This window comes from Meriones unguiculatus, chromosome 4 (genome assembly GCF_030254825.1).
Source record: "Meriones unguiculatus strain TT.TT164.6M chromosome 4, Bangor_MerUng_6.1, whole genome shotgun sequence".
In the NCBI taxonomy this organism is placed as follows: domain Eukaryota; kingdom Metazoa; phylum Chordata; class Mammalia; order Rodentia; family Muridae; genus Meriones; species Meriones unguiculatus.
In genome coordinates, this window is record NC_083352.1 from 124,701,475 (window position 1) to 124,719,409 (window position 17,935).

A 17,935-nucleotide genomic window follows, 5' to 3' on the forward strand; every position below is an offset into this window, starting at 1 on the left:
TGTGTCTCCTTGTGCTGTCAGAATATCAAGGGCCATTTGGTTCTGTGAGACAGCTGTTTTCATCATCTTCCAAGACTTTTTTTTTTTTTTTTGGTGAAGACTGATGATGTTGTTCTAAGAATATGACACAAAACAAAGGAACAAAGTCTAAGAAGGTAGCCAATAAGGAAAATATATGAATACAGTATAAGATTATTATCATTGTGTCTATGTGACTATAAAACAGTGTAAAAATATAACGAAGCAGACCAGAACATAAAGTAACATTACAATGGATGGGGGGATTATAAGTGAGACTGACTTGTGCTTTTGAGAAGTTACTATGCAAGGAGCCGAGGAAGCCCTGAGTGGGTGAAGTCCTTGGGTATGTGTATTTTGACATTAGCATTGCTGTGTTGAGGACTTCAAGGCCAATTGACCCATGGTAAATTGGCAGAGCTGTCACCCAGGCTCAAGAGGAATGGCAAAGGTTTTTTGGTGTGTGTGTGTGTGTGTGTCTGAGTATGAGCATTTATGGACTACTGAACAGTGTGTGTGAAGACTGGCAGCTGCAGCTTCCTCCTCTCGCTGTTACAGTCTGAGCCTGCTCCCCACAGAGACCTCCTGTGAACTACATGATTGACACATTGAAAAGTTGGAATGAGTTAATTGCAAGACTAAATTATAGTATAGAAATTCAGGTTTATTGGAAGCAGCTCTCAGCAGACATGCAGGGGAGGGAGGGAGGAAAGGTAGGATGGAGGGAGGGAGAGACTGAGGGAGGAAGGGTGGGATGGAGGGAGGGAGGGAGGGAGGAGAGGGGGGAGAGGGAAAGAGGCATGCAGAGAGAGGAGAGAGAGGGAGAAGGAGAAGAGGAGAAGAGATACATAAAGAGAGAGGTGAGGAGAGAGAGAGAGGAGAGGAAGCCAAAATGTCTGGATTACACAGTGAAGGGCCTCTGGGGGAAATCCTGCTCCTGGGCTAGAGAATTCAAGGTAGAAGTCAGGGTAGCCAGCCACAGCTTGTGTCCCTAGGTAGGGACCTAGGGATGCCTGAAACCAAACACTAGTTAACCCCAACCCCCTGTCCCCCCAGCCTCCCCATCTCCCCATGCTGTACCTAATAAATACACAGAGCTTCCCGTTTGCGGTGGTAGCAGAACCCCACCTGGTCCTAGCTTCACTGTAATGTGTCTGTCCTTTCTGCATTCCCTGGCCATGCCTAGCCAAGGTTCCAGGGCCCAAGCTGTGTGTCATTAAGATATTGTTCTTTCTTGTTTGTAGAGAATTTGAAAGACTTCACAGTTCATACTGCAAGTGACCTTATCCTCAGGATATTCTTGAGGCTGTGGAAACTCAGGAGGGAGAAGAAGTGGATGGAGAGACAAGAGGGAGAGGGGGAGGGAGAGGGAAAAGGAGAGGGGAAAAGGGAGGAAGAGAGAAAGAGGGAAAGGGAGGAGAGTTTAATCCTAGAGAACACATTCTTGAATTCTTGCAGTCTTATTCATCCTGAGAGGTGTCAGCAAACACCAGAAGATGGTTATATCTATGACAAGGAAGCATTTGAGAACACTCATGTGTCAGTCTTTTTTACGACTTTTTGGATTGAGGACTTCACAGTCTTTTTTTTTTTTTTTCTGTCTTCAGAAGGCACAAGTGGCCAGAACAATAGAATCGGCCTGTGTTTTGAGGTGCGGTGAGTTGGGGTGACAGAACCTTGTATTACCCTTGTGCCCACCACTTGTTTTCAGTGGGTCTTTATCCTTTCTGGGTAGCTCATGTTTTCACTGCTTCTGTGCCACGTGGGATGAGGTATGCAGGTGACATCTCTAAGCCTCAGAGTAAGGTGGGAGGAGAAAGACCTCCGATCCATGTCATCATTAATTAATTAAAGCAAGCTTTCTTATCCATATACACAGGCTGCCTCCCCCTTAGGTGGTGAGGAAGCATTGGAGGTGAGGAAGACAAGACTTTTATTGGTGGGCAAAATGGATGGGGTCATGGGAGCAGAACATAAGTGTGAAAAGTTAGTTCCTCCTGACAGGGTTGAAAGGTGGCTATAAGCAACTTTTTGAAACAAAGGCATGATTGCCATTCCTGGAACAGGAAGTACAGAGCAATTTGTAGTTAAGGTGGGGCACAGCTCAATTCTTGAGAAACAGGTTTAATCATAAACAGGAATGAACCCAGTTTGTCTTTACTATAAGGTGTCTTTTAAGCCCAAGTTGGAGGCAGGCTGGTTCTTCACCCAACTGCAGCTGCTGAAATTTGCAAGCACCCTGAGTGATAGAGTTTAACTCATGCATTTTAGGTGAGGACTCCCAATGTCATGCCTTGTCTTTCTGTCACATACAGGGTGATTCCCAAGGCTGGTCTGATAATGATAACTTTTGACTCAGCATTCCTACCAACACTAGTTACTCATTTAGAGAGGAGTGCTGGGTAATTTACTAAAGCAGAGAACAAAGTTTCAGTATTGAAAAAAGAAAATTATCATTTTTTCTTATGTTACCTACCTAGGGGTTCAGGGGTAATGTGAGGGTTATCAGGTTGTGTGATGCTCCAAGTTTCTCGTTATGGTAAGACAATGGCTTCTGGCTGTGCCTTGCCCTGAGTGAGTCCATTTTTTTCAAATCAACAATTGACTCTATTTTGAATGCAAACACGGGGGCAGAATAACCCTGAAGTGCAGTGTACACAAACAGAACACCTGTTCTGAACCAACCGCGAGGCACAGAATAACGGATACTATTCTTAAAAAGAGAAGGATGCCGTCTATAGACTTATCAAGGTAGAGGGGAACACGTGAGCCCAGCAGCAGATTAAAATCACAGCAGAAAAGCTGGGCTGGGGGACTTGAACACAGTAGACGACTGAGGGGCACGACAGTCTCGCCTGGACCCTGTGAAGAGAAGAGTGTCTAACTGTGACGACAGTGATGCCAGGCCTGACCTGTCATCGGTTATTTGATGGGTGCAACAAGCCACCACCAGGCAGAGAACTTCTGACTTGCCCCAGGGCTTCAGCACAGCTTGGTCCCCAGTGCTTAACTCAGTTATCCACCCACCCACCCTTCCACCCTCCTATCTACCACTCAGCACCCCCTTCCTAACTACCCGTTGACCCATCTGTAGGAAGCACAGCTTAGAGCAAACGTTGGAGAAACCAGGATTGTCAAGCAGGCCTGTTTTCTTCAAAGGAAGGAATTAATGACACCTGGTCACTTGGAATGCCAGAGAGAAAGTGATCAGACAACCTGATGATCCTTTGCAATTCTATTAGGGGCCAGCCTCCACTTAAATCCCTCCCAATATCCTGAGCTTGTTTAGGCCCTAATCCCGAGCTTTGTCTCTCAGTGAATAGAACCCATCCTTTCGTAGAGCCCATGTACTTTGATCCTCCAACAAATCTATCCACATACATCACAGATCCTTCTTCTAGGCCCCAGCCCTGAGCTCTGTTTACCATCAATAGTGCTCATTCTTATTGGAAAGTTCATATGCACTCTGCTACCTTCCTAGGGGAATTCTAGGTACCTGTGCCTAAAGCTTTGTTGTTATAATTGTCATGTGTAAACCCCTTCCCAAAGTTTTACTATACTTAAGTTTGTAAGAAGAATAAATCATGAGGTCAGACCTTGGAGGTTTTGGCCCAGTGCCTGCAAAGATGAGAGTGACTTAGCTTAATTCATCACCTCTAGAGGATGTTTCCCTGCTGACTGTAAGGCTTGTGTGTGTGTGTGTGTGTGTGTGTTGGGGGGGTTCCCCTGACACCCATCCATCCATCAGGACCCAGCCCTGACTTTCACTTTCACAGCCCCACGATCCTGCTGACTCAAGCCTGCGTTGGCTCTGTGGCCTCCAGCAGCTTTCCAACTGGTTCAGCAGTGTCTTACCTAACCACTTGGAGTGACTCTCTCTGAGTTTGCACCAACTCTCTGCCTCAATCTCTCGTTAAACTTCTCTGAACTATTTGACCTCTGTTGCCCTTTAATCTTTTCAAAGCCATTCTGTAACTTCCACATATACACAAACGCAGACATAATTTAATTACAATGTAAGCATAATCCAAGAGTTAATATTAGTAATTGAGATTGCAATAAAAGACTCAGAGTTTGCCAGTGGCCCAACGTTCAAAGAAATGCTCCAAGCTTCTATTGTAAGACAATGGCTTCTGGTTGTGCCTTGCCCTGAGTGACTCCGGTTTTCAGATCAACATTGGCTCTACTTTGAATGCAATACAGAGGCAGGATAATCCCACATTTTGCTGTACATAAACGCAGCACCTGTTCTGCACCAACCATGAGGAACAGAATGGGAAATCACGAGTATTTGGCGAACAGCCAGCAAAACCGATGCGGCTCGTAAAATTATTCTTATTCAATACGTTTCAGTGCTGTGGAAAGTCACAACTGTGCCTGTGCCTGTTTTGGCACAGCACACTCACAAAGCTAGGCAACTCTTAAGTAAGCAGCACTCCTCTGTGGTCTCTGCTCCAGGTTCCTGGGAACCTAAGACAGGGAGTAAGCAGCTATACGGGATGACATGCTGACTGTGAGAATGATGGGTGCATTTACAGTACCCAGCTGGGCATCATCAGTGTTCAAAAACTAAATTCACCTTGGAGGTGGTGCTGAGGGCACAGCTGGGGGGTGGGTGGGGCAGAGCACTTGTCTAGCATGAGCGAAGCCTCGGGTTCAAGCTGCTGCATCACGTAATGGATGTGCTGGGATTCCTGTATCCCAGCAGTGAGGAGGTGGAGGCAGGGGGACCAGAAAGTCCAGGTCGTCCCAGGTTACATAGGGAGTTTATTTGAAGCCAGCCTGTGTTAGAGACCCAGTTTAAAAAGCATCTGGACAAGGGAAACTCCCAGGAATCTAAGAAGGTGACCCTATCTAAGACTTCTAGCAACAGGGAGGATGGAGCCTTCAATGGCCACTTCCTGTAACCAGGCAAGACTTCCAAAGGAGGCATGGGGACATCAACCCACCCACAAAACCTTCAACCAAAAATTTGTCCTGCCTATAAGAGGCACAGGGAGAAAGATGGAGCAGAAATTGAGGGGATGCCCAACAAATGACTGGTCCAACTTGAGTCCCACCCCATGAAAGAGAGCCAACCCCTGACACTATTAATGATACTCTGCTATGCTTGCAGACAGGAGCCTAGCATAACTGTCTTCTGAGGGGCTTCATCCAGCAGCTGATGGAAACAGATGCAGAGACCCACAGCCAAACATTAGGTGGAGCTCAGGGAATTTTGTGGAAGAGAGAGAGAGAGAGAGAGAGAGAGAGAGAGAGAGAGAGAGAGAGGAAGAACTGAAGGAACCAGAGAGGTCAAGGATACCACAAGAAAACCTACAAAATCAACTAGCCTGGACCCATAGGGGGTCACAGAATCTGGACCACTAACCAAAGAGCATGCGTGGGAGGGACCTAGGCTCCCTACACACATGTAACAGATGTGCAGCTTGGGTCTCATGTGGATCCCCTAACAACTGGAGCAGGGCTGTGTCTGACTCTGTTGCCAGCCTTTGGATCCCTTTCCCCTCACCAGGCTGCCTTGCCCAGCCTCAATAGGAAAAGATGTGCCAAGTCTTACTGCATCTTGATATGCCAAGGTGGGCTGAAATCCATGGGAAGCCTTCCCTTCTCTGAGGAGAAAGGGAAGGGGCACGAGGGAGGGGAGGGGAGTGAGAGGGAGGGACTGGGAGGAGAGGTGGAAGGGGGAAGCTGCCATCAGGAAGTAAAGTAAATACTTTAATAAAAAAAGTGTCTGGAGAGCATGAGGTTTTGTATTCAGCAAGCAGCGTAAACTGTGGAGACTGATGGGCACCTGAGTCCTGGACTCTGCGCTCACAAAGCTCTGGCTCAAGAGGCACCGAGTCTCCACCACCATGGAGGTGGACTCTTGCAGGACAGTCGAGTGCACAGTGCCTGCTCTGTACAGGTCTCCTGGACTTGAGACGGATCCGTGGATAAAGGCACTTTTCCTGCCATGACCGGTGACCCGACTTTGATCAGCTGTGATGGGCTGGAAGAGGTCCCAGGTGCTGGGCTTCCTGCCTGAAATGGAGTCAAGGGTGCTGTGGTGGGTGGGCTTGCAACTCAAGCCTGGGGGACAAGGAAGTCACAGGGGAAACCGTTCTGTTGGAATCTCCACTTGTCCCTCCTCCCCGACAAGATCCGGTAAATCCCATTCTCTCTCCCCAACCCTGCACCCTCCGAGGAGAGCCTCAGAGGCCTGGTTCCGGAATGCCTGACAGTTGTCCTCATCCTCCTCGCCTGAAGATGCCAGATACCTAAGCCCCTGCTCCAGATGGCCATATCTGGGCCCAAGTCCAGCGTGTGGCAGACACCTCATTTTTCTTCGCCTACAATCCTTAAGAACCCTGACGGCCATAGTCTGGGCATGTGATTTCCTCTGGTCTTGTCCTCTGAGGCTGGTGAACTCGCCCAGGAGTCCAGTTCCCAAATAAACCTGCCCTTTTAATTCTTTTAATCTGACTTGGATTGCTTATGTAATCGGCGGAGACAACCTATCAGGGACTGCTCCCTGCTGCTCTGGCAGCCAGAGCTCCACAGAAGCAGGCTGGGAAAAGAGCAGGGGGACACCTGGGCCCGCTGGTAACCTTTAACGTCTTTGGGTGGATCCCTCAGAGGTGGTGGTACCCAAGGCTTCTGCCTGGCAGGCCAAGGCTCTGACTGGCATCTGATGCCTTGAGAGCGTTGAACTGTATCATTTTCAGAGCGGTGACCTCTCATCAGCGATGAGAAGAGTTCAAACTCGGTTCATTTCAAGCCCTCAGGGTAATGCGTCTTAAGATGTATTTTTACCATCGTAATACCCCTTGAATTAACAAGAAAGTATCTCATGTTTGTACACTTTGCTGTCTGCTCACTCCATTCTAGGAGGAGAGTAGAATGAGAACCCATGGACTCACTAGGACCCCCACGGTGGAAGAAGAGAGAACTGACACTAGGAAGCTGTATTGGGACATACACATGTACTCTGTGGAACATATGTGAACACACACACACACACACACACACACACACATACACACTGTAAAAATTTTCTTTGGCCTACAGTGGGGAATAGCATGTACACTTGCTCCCTCTTGTGGTTGTAGAGACAACTACATGCTGATGCCTGATTGTTGGCTTTAGGAAGTCTTAGGAGTCTGGTGAGGCCCCGCCATCTCCTTTATTTACCTCACATATTCCTCTAGATGCTCCCCGCTTTTTATTTCAAGATACCTACATGCTGAGGAGATGGATTATTCTATACAGTGCTTGTAAAAAGAAATAAGGACCTGGGTTTGACCCCAGCACTCTGGTCTTCAGGCTCAGTGACAAATGCCTCTACCCACTGAGCCACCTACCCAGCCCAATGGGATTAAGTCAATAAACCCTCAGAAGCAAACTGTCTTAATGGAAGGTGACTGCAAACTAGATATGAGTGAGAGGCCATGTCAGCAAGTTTACATTTTAAGATAAGATGATGAAAAGGCTTTCTCCCTCACTTCATGCTTTGTCTGGACCCCCCCCCTGAGCTTGCCCCACACAGGCCTCGTATAGGGGAGACACAGCAGATGGAGAGATGTGGACGGCTGGAGAACCTTTCACAGCCCACTAGAGCAATTCTGCTTTCACCTGGTTTGGACAGAGTGGAAAGGGACATTGCCACTGAGTAAACAAGAAAACAACAACACACGACCCAAACCCTGCAGCACAGTCATTTTCATTTCAAAGAAAGAAGAATTTAGGTGAAAAGGAGGCTTAGGAGGATACTGCACACCTGAGCCTCTGGCCACTGGTTCAAGGCCATGCCCAGGGACTGTCGGAAGGGAGAGGGAGGACAGCTTTTAGCCTCGTCCACAGATGTTCAGCTGCTCCCTTCCAGAGAGCGAGCTTGATTCTCTCTTCCTTGGTGACTCACTTCTAGGGAAGAGGGATGTGTGTGATGAGCAGGCCAATGAAAGCTTCTGGTTCCTCTCCATGTCAGGTTTTTGGGGAAGCCCCCTGCCTTGTTGTGTGCACACCTGCTGTCCTCCAAAGCTCGCTTGTTCTCCAGTCTCTGGAGTTCTGAAGAGGCAGTGGAACCGGGGAGGTGGGGCCTAATAGGAGAGAGCTAGGTCATTGGGAGGGTGAGCTTGTAGGGAACGCTGGGACTCTGACTTCCTTTCTTCTTCTTTCCCAGTTGTTAGGAAGTGAGCCATGGTGGTCTGTCTTGTGACAGCCTGAAAGCACAAGGAGTCAGTGAAGCATGAACTGAAAACTCTCAAATCAAGAGACAAAATAACTCCTTTCCTCCTTAAGTTGATTTCCTCAGGCATTTTGTTCCACTGACAGAAAGCTGCCTGTCACAATACTTCAGCTTCTCACTGGGAGCGTCTGCTTAAATTGTCTGTGTCTGCCTTTTCACTCTTCCTCTGATGAGACTCCTGAGTCTGGTGATGTGTATAATACCCTCTTTGTGTCTTACTGCTCCTCAGTCACGCCTTCATGGGGTCTACAAGGCTGGGCCTTTGCTTCAGTTTCTGCTGCCTCCAGATTGCTGCCGTAACTGAAATCAGTTTTTTCTTTTTCAAGTTGCTTTGGTCATGGTGTTTTATCACAGCACTAGAAACCCTAACTAAGTCAGAATTAATACCAGGTCACGGGGTATTGCTGTGACAGAGCTGGACACATGTTTTCAGGAGGCATGTGTGGCATTTTAGCTTTGGAATGGAAAAGCCATTGAGTGCTCAGATGTCTGTGGGCTGTTCTGTGGGATCTTGGAAGATAAAAATGTTAAGAGCCATGCAGATGATGGAGGCCTGGCTTGTGAAGGTCCAGAGGGAAGTGAGAGTTCCCTAAGGACGCTATTGGGACCATGTGGTATATTGTATTAAGAATCTGTGGGCCAGGAGGACTCTCATTCTGAGCAGCAGCAGCAGGATCAACACAGTGACCAGCAATCAGAACTCGCGGCCATAAAACACAGTCATTGTGTTTCCCAGGTGAGAGGATACCCCACGGTGGGGGATTCAATCAGTTTTTAACTCACCCGGCTAAACCGGCTAAACCGCGGAAGAGATCCCGGTTCCCAGACGCTTGGCTGCCGGCTGCCAGCCCCAGCCCCAGCCCCAGCCCAGAGCCACAAGCCAGTGTCTCTGGTCACAGTCCCAGACTGAACCGTGCGCACCACACTATCAGAGACTGGAATTTTCAGTCGAGAGATAACCCCACGGTGCAGGAAATGATTGGGATCGACCTCAGGTCACCCAGACATCCCCTGGAAAAGACTCGGGTTCCACAGGCGCCCCAGGAGCCAGCCCGGAGCCAGAGCCGGGGATCCAGGCTCCGGCACAGAGCCCTGCCTGCCTGCGCGCCTGATTCACCGCCTGAGATAGAACTGTGGGCACCAGGGCACCAGCGAATGAGTTTCACTGTCCAGTGCAAACACACAGGGAGGAAAACGGCTGGTCTGATCTCAGAGCACTCAGCCGACACCCCCACCCCGAAAAAGTCTCGGGAAAATTACCCAGTTTAGGCAAACACCCTGGTTCCCAAAGGCCGGAAAGGTGGAGACTGAGCTGCCATCACTCAGCTGTGCTCCAGACACAGGCAGTTTCTGCAGCCAGCCAGCGGACGGAGACTGAGCAGTGCGCACCAGGGCAAAAAAAAAAAAAAAAAAAAAAAAAAAAAAAAAAAAAAAAAGAGAGAGAGAGAGAGAGAGAGAGAGAGAGAGAGAGAGAGAGAGAGAGAGAGACTGAGAGTCCCTGTCTCCAGAAAATCCACAGGGAAGGAAGGAAACTGTACTGACTTAAATCAGTACAGTACCCAATCCTTCCCTGGAAAAAGTCTAGCAAAGACGGCGGGGCCGAGCTGCCATCACTCAGCTGTGCTCCAGACACAGGCACAAACAGTTGCTGTGCGACAGATGTCCAACTGGGTCACAGCAGCTGATCATTAAATTTACAGCAAGAAACCCAGAAACAGGGCAGCTGCCCTCAGGACTTCCCTGGGTGAGAGGAGAACCCTCTCGACTAACAAAGACCACAGTTACCACTCAGGTCTCTATCCCTGAGGTGAGCAACAGCAACTCCTGAAAAAACTCCAGCCATCCAGGGACTATACCCAAAAAGCTGAGAAGACATCCTTCAGGAAAAACCAGCTTTCTGCAAAGGGGATTCTCTCCACCACAGGATCCCCAGGAACCACCAGAAAATAACCCCAAACACCTAAGATAGCACAATGGGTAGAGGCCAGCGTAAAAGCTCAAGCAACAAAAGACAGAGCAATATGGCATCTCCAGAACCCAGTTACCCAGGGGCAAGTAGCCCTGGACACCCCAGCATAACTGAAATTCAGGAAGATGACCTAACAACTATGCTCATGAAGATGATAATAGAGGAAACAAATAAGATATGTAAAGACATAGAGGAAGATAAACTGAAACAGAATATTGCCATCCGTAAAGAAATAGAGGAAGCTGCAGCCAAACAGTATATGGCCTTTAGAAAGGAAATGCTTAAAGCACTGAATGAAATAAAAGAAACAGAGTTGAAGGAACTAAAAGAAAAACAGGAAAGTACAATCAGACAGGTGAAGGAAGTAAACAAAACAACTCAAGACCGGAAGATAGAATTGGAAAAATTAAAGAAAACACAAATGGAGGAAATAATGGAGTGGAAGAATCTAGGGAAGAAAACAGGAACTACAGAGGTAAGCATAACCAACAGACTACAAGAGATGGAAGAAAGAATCTCAGGTGTAGAAGATACAATGGAAGAAATCGATGTATCTGTCAAAGAAAATGATAAATTCAAAAAATTCCTGACACAGACTGTCCAAGAAATCCAAGACAATATGAAAAGACAAAACCTAAGAACAATAGGTATAGAGGAAAAAGAAGACTCCCTTCTCCAAGGCCCAGAAAATATTTTCAACAAAATCATTGAAGAAAATTTCCCCAAGCTAAAGGAGAGGCCAATAAGAATACATGAAGCCTACAGAACACCCAACAGATTTGACCAGAAAAGAAAATCCTCCCGCCACATAATAATCAAAACAGTAAGTATACAGAACAAAGAAAAAATACTAAAAGCTGCAAGGGAAAAAGGCCAAGTAACATATAGTGGCAAACCCATTAGAATCACACCTGACTTTTCAACAGAGACTATGAAAGCCAGAAGGGCCTGGATGGATATCATGCAGACCCTAAGAGAACACAGATGTCAGCCCAGGTTACTATACCCTGTAAAACTCTCAGTCCTCATAGACGGAGAAAACAAGATATTCAATGACAAAAACAAATTTCAACAATACCTACAAACAAATCCAGCATTACAGAAGACATTGGAAGGGAAAATACAACCCCCCAAAAAATAGCTTCTTTCAAGAAAACACAGGAAATAAATAGCCTTACTACAGTAAAACAAAAAGCACAACCTGATGACCACAGCCAACATCAAAATCAAGGGATCTAACAGCCACTGGTCATTAATCTCTCTCAACATCAATGGACTCAACTCTCCAATAAAAAGACATAGATTAACAGAATGGATACATAAACAAAACCCAGCAATCTGTTGCATACAAGAAACACACCTAAGACACAAAGATAGACATTACCTGAGGGTAAAGGGTTGGAAGACGACTTTCCAAGCAAACGGACCCAAGAAGCAAGCAGGAGTAGCCATTCTAATATCTGATAAAATAGACTTTCAACCAAAATTAATAAAAAGAGATGGGGAAGGACACTACATACTCATCAAAGGAAAATTCCACCAGGAAGACATCACAATCCTGAACATCTATGCTCCAAATACAAGAGCACCCACATTTGTTAAAGAAACATTGATAAAATTTAAACCACATATAGATCCCCACATATTAATAGTGGGAGACTTCAACACCCCACTCTCAACAAAGGACAGGTCAACAAAACAGAAATTAAACAAAGAAACAATGTCTCTGACAGAGGTCATGAATCAAATGGACCTAACAGACATTTACAGAACTTTACACCCAAACACAAAAGAATTTACCTTCTTCTCAGCACCTCATGGAACCTTCTCCAAAATAGACCATATAGTTGGTCACAAAGCAAGCCTCAACAGATACAAGATGGTTGAAATAATCCCTTGTATCTTGTCTGATCACCATGGAATAAAGCTTGACCTCAACAATAACAGAAATAGCAAAAAGCCTACACACACATGGAAACTGAACAACTTGTTACTAAATGACACCTGGGTCAGGGAAGAAATAAAGAAAGAAATTAAAGTCTTTCTAGAAATCAATGAAAATGAAGACACAACATACCCAAACTTGTGGGACACAATGAAAGCAGTGCTAAGAGGAAAGTTCATAGCACTAAGTGCCTTCAAGAAGAAATTTGAGACAGCTCATGCAAGCAACTTAATGGCTCACTTAAAAACCCTAGAAAAACAAGAAGCAGACACACCAAGAAGGAGCAGACGGCTGGAAATAATCAAACTCAGGGCTGAAATCAATCAATTGGAAACAAATAAAACAACTCAAAGAATCAATGAAACCAAGAGCTGGTTCTTTGAGAAAATCAACAAGATCGACAAACCCTTAGCCAAGCTAACTAAAAGGCAGAGAGACACCACCCAAATCAACAAAATCAGAAATGAAAAGGGGGATATAACTACAGACACTGAGGAAATCCAAACAATCATCAGGACTTACTTCAGAAGTCTATATGCCACAAAATTTGAAAATCTAAAAGAAATGGACAATTTTCTTGATCGATTTGACTTACCAAAGCTGAACCAGGACCAGGTAAATCAACTAAATAGTCCTATATCTCCCAAAGAAATAGAAGCGGTCATCAAAAGTCTCCCATCCAAAAAAAGCCCAGGACCAGATGGCTTCAGCGCAGAATTCTACCAGACCTTCAAAGAAGAGCTAACACCAATTCTCTTCAAACTATTCCACAAAATCGAAACAGAAGGAACATTACCAAACTCATTCTATGAAGCCACAGTCACCCTGGTACCTAAACCTCACAAAGACTAAACAAAGAAAGAGAATTTCAGGCCAATCTCCCTTATGAACATTGATGCAAAAATACTTAACAAAATACTTGCAAACCGAATCCAAGAACACATCAAAGATATTATCCATTATGACCAAGTAGGCTTCATCCCAGGTATGCAGGGGTGGTTCAATATATGGAAATCCATCAATGTGATCTACCATATTAACAAACTGAAAGAAAAAAAACATATGATAATCTCCCTAGATGCTGAAAAAGCATTTGACAAAGTCTAACATCCATTCATGTTTAAAGTATTGGAGAGATCAGGGATACAAGGCACATATCTAAACATAGTAAAGGCAATATACAGCAAGCCTATAGCCAACATCAAACTGAACGGAGAGAAACTTAAAGCAATCCCACTAAAATCAGGGACAAGGCAAGGCTGCCCACTCTCCCCATATCTTTTCAACATAGTGCTGGAAGTCCTTGCTATAGCAATAAGACAGTTGAAGGAGATCAAGGGGATACAGATTGGAAAAGAAGAAGTCAAATTATCACTATTTGCAGATGATATGATAGTATACGTGAGTGACCCCAAAAACTCCACCAGGGAACTCCTACAGCTGATAAACACCTTCAGCAAAGTGGCCGGATACAAAATTAACTCAAAAAAATCAGTAGCCCTCCTGTATACAAAAGACAAAAGGGCTGAGAAAGAAATTAGGGAAACAACACCCTTCACAATAGCCACAAATGACATAAGGTACCTCGGAGTAACCCTAACTAAGGAAGTCAAAGACTTGTATGAAAAAAACTTCAAGTCTCTGAAGAAAGAATTAGAAGAAGATATGAGAAGATGGAAAGATGTCCCATGCTCATGGCTTGGCAGGATTAACATAGTAAAAATGGCCATTTTACCAAAAGCAATCTACAGATTCAATGCAATTCCCATCAAATTACCAACACAATTCTTTACAGACCTGGAAAGAAAAATTCTCAACTTCATATGGAATAACAAGAAACCCAGAATTGCTAAAACAATCCTCTACAATAAAAGATCTTCTGGAGGTATCTCTATCCCTGATCTTAAGTTGTACTATAGAGCAACATTTTTAAAAACTGCATGGTACTGGCATAGAAACAGAATGGTGGATCAATGGAACCGAACAGAGGACCCAGAAATAAACCCACACACTTACGGACACCTGATCTTTGACAAAGATGCCAAAACCATACATGGAAAAAAGATAGCATCTTCAACAAATGGTGCTGGTCCAACTGGATGTCTACATGTAGAAAAATGAAAATAGACCCATACTTATCACTCTGCACAAAACTGAAGTCCAAGTGGATCAAAGACCTCAACATAAAACCAGACACATTAAATCGGCTAGAAAAAAAAGTGGGGAATACCCTAGAACTCATTGGTACAGGAGAAAACTTCCTGAACAGAACACCAACAGCACAGGCTCTAAGAACAACAATCAATAAATGAAACTGAAAAGCTTCTGTAAAGCAAAGGACACTGTCATCAAAACAAAATGACTGCCTACAGATTGGGAAAGAATCTTCACCAACCCTTTATCTGACAGTGGACTAATATCCAGTATATATAAAGAACTAAACAAGCTGAAAAGCAGCAAACCAAGTAATCCACTTAAAAAATGGGGAACAGAGCTAAACAGAGAATTCTCAACAGAGGAATATCGAATGGCAGAGAAGCACTTAAAGAAATGCTCAACCTCATTAGCCATTAGGGAAATGTAAATCAAAACAACCCTGAGATTTCACCTTACACCCATGAGAATATCCAAGATCAAAAACTCAAGTGACAACACATGCTGGAGAGGTTGTGGAGAAAGGGGAACCCTTCTCCACTGCTGGTGGGAATGTAAACTTGTACAACCACTCTGGAAAGCAATCTGATGCTTTCTCAGACAACTAGGAATAGCGCTTCCTCAAGATCCAGCCAAACCACTCCTAAGCATATATCCAAAAGAGGCTCAAGTACACAAAAAGGACATTTGCTCAACCATGTTTGTAGCAGCTTTATTTGTAATAGCCAGAAGCTGGAAACAACCCAGATGCCCCTCAACTGAAGAATGGATGCAGAAATTGTGGTACATCTACACAATGGAATACTACTCAGCAATGAAAAACAAGGAAATCATGAAATTTGCAGGTAAATTGTGGGACCTGGAAAGGATCATCCTGAGTGAGTTGTCCCAGAAGCAAAAAGACACACACGGTATACGCTCACTCATATAGACAGGCAATGTAGGACGGACCCACCGGAATCTGTGCATCTAGAGAGGCCGAGCAGGAGAGAAGACCCTGGCTAGAGTTTTCGATCCCCATCCTGAGGGGCAGGGAGGATGGACATCAGAGGAAGAAGAAAATAGGAAACAACCTAGAAACCTGCTACAGGGGGCCTCTGAAAGCCAGAAGAAGAAATCAGGAAACAAACTAGGAACATACCACAGAGGGCCTCTGAAAGCCTCTGCCCTGCAGACTATCAAAGCAGATGCTGAGCCTGATGGCCAACTCTTGGGTAGAGTGAATGGAATTTTGTGTAGGAAGTGGGAAATAGTGGGAGCTGGAGAGGATGGGGTCTCCACAAGGAGAGCAACAGAACAAGAAAATTTGAACACAGGGAACTTTCCAGAGACTCATACTCCAACCAAGGACTATTCATGGAAATGACCTGGAACCCCTGCGCAGATGTAGCCCATGGCAGGTCGGTGTCCAGGTAGGTTACCTAGTAATGGGAAGAGGGACTGCCTCTGACATAATCTGATTGGCCTGCTCTTTGATCACCTCCCCCTGAGGGGGGAGCAGCCCTACCAGGCCACAGAAGAGGACAATACAGCCACTTTTGACGAGAACTGATAGACTAAGATCAGAAAGGAGAGGAGAACCTCCCCTATCAGTGGACTTGGGGAGGGGCATGCATGCAGAAATGGGAGGGAGGGTGGGATCCGGAGGGGAGGAGGGAGAGGCTTATGGGGGGATACAAAATTAATAAAGTGTAATTAATAAAAAAATAGAATCTGTGGTCTGCTTAGCTGGGGCTGAAGAATTGACTGTGATTAATAAGAGAGCGGGACCACTAAGGTAAAACCTTTGCTTTGATGGGACAATCAATGCTGGTCACTGCAGCTGAGAAATCAGTGATGATTAAGACCTGACCAGCAGCATCGAGGCAGAATCTTCCGTAAAGAATTCCCTCAGGGACATCTCACAGAAACTATGGTCCAGAGGGGGCCAAGGCTGTCTATTGTGCTGGCAGCCAAACTTGGTATGTGTAAGAGTTTCCCAGGTGGTGCTGGTTTTGAAGGCGTAAAGGGATTTAGGAGAACAGTTTAGATTTGGCACTGTTTTGGCATGACTTGAGTCCCTGAGAGAATCAGTCTGGGAGGGGCTATTGGTGAAGGTGCAGCCAAGTGGCTGTGGAGACACTGTTTTGAAGATGCCAGTACCATACATGGGATGACTACCAAGGATATCGGCAGCCATGACGTGGCTCTTTCCTGAGCCTCAGAGAGGCACCCTCTGTCCTGTGGCAAGCCCTCTGGAGACCAGAAGTGCATAAGTGAGTCCCAGAAGTCTGACGCTGAGCTTTACACTAGTGGACTTTGGTTTTGTGTTGGTGTGACTGTGGCTATGCCTTGGTTTTTCCCTCTTGGAATAAGAAAGGATTTAACTTATTTTTTATTTTACAGGAGCCCACAACTGAGAGATTTTGGTTCCTTCCTGCCTTCTGCTTCAGCTCCTGCTTCCAGGTTCCTTCCTTCCCTGGCTTTCTTCAGTGATGGATTTGTAAGCCGTGAGGTTTGAAAGAAACCCTTTGCTTCCCTCATTGCTTTTGGTCATATTTTTTAAACTTTAGGTTTTTTTTTATTATTATTTATTTGTGTGTGTGTGTGAGAGAGAGTGTTTGCTTGTATGTACGTATGTATACCATGTGTGAGCCTTGTACTCCCAGAACAGAAAGAGGCACTGGGACTCCTGGAACTGGAGTTATAAATGGTTGTGGGTCATCATGTGGGTTCCAGGCATCAAACCCACGTCCTTTGCCAGAGCAACACATGCTCTTAACCATGGAGCCATCTCTCCAGGCCCTGGTCATGGTGTTTCATCACAGCAATATAAATGTTGGTTAAGACACCATGGGTCCCCAGCCTCGATGCAGACTGGAGCCACATAGGTCTTCACACACCCTCCTTCTATGCCCATCTGCTGGACAGCTCTCCCATCGGATGCTTCACTTTTTGTGTGGTAATACTGTGGGTATGAACATCTATGCCCAAGTTCTTACCTACTGAGCTCCCAGCTTCCTCGTGTACACTTTGTGAGGACAGCAGGGCAGGCGCCTGAACCCCAGCCCTCAACTGTTTGAGGCCGCTCAGTCCCGTGATGTGAGGTCCAGCCCTTGTATGGCCTTGACCACCTAGCCAGGGCTCTCTGGCTCTCTGGCTCTCAGGGCTTCTCAAGCTATGGGAGGAACATAAGACCCCAGTGCAGAAGAGCCGTTTTATTGGGTTGTGAACACAGTATAGTCTTCAAGCCTGAGGAAGGGGTTCCTTGAGAAGGTGGGTCATGCCATCTGTCAGGACATGTGAACCGTGGGGAGCTGGGCAAGAGGGAGTGGACAGAGCAGCAAGAACCAGTTCTGTTGGGAGAAGAGTTCAATCAGGACAGAGACTGAGGTCAGTGACTCTCACTGGTACTGTGCTATCATCCACTGGTCCTCTGAGGGACAGGGGCATGCTGAGACCCAAGGCTCTGTCTCTGTGGCTTCTTGTGCATGTGTTTGAGTGTGTGTCTGTGTGCCCCCATGGACGAGTGTTTGACTCTCATGTCTATGTGCTTGAGTGTGTACCCACCACTACCACATGTATTTCTCTTTGAAGCTGTGTGTGGTTGCAGCCCATCGGCACACCCGTCAGTTATTCTGTG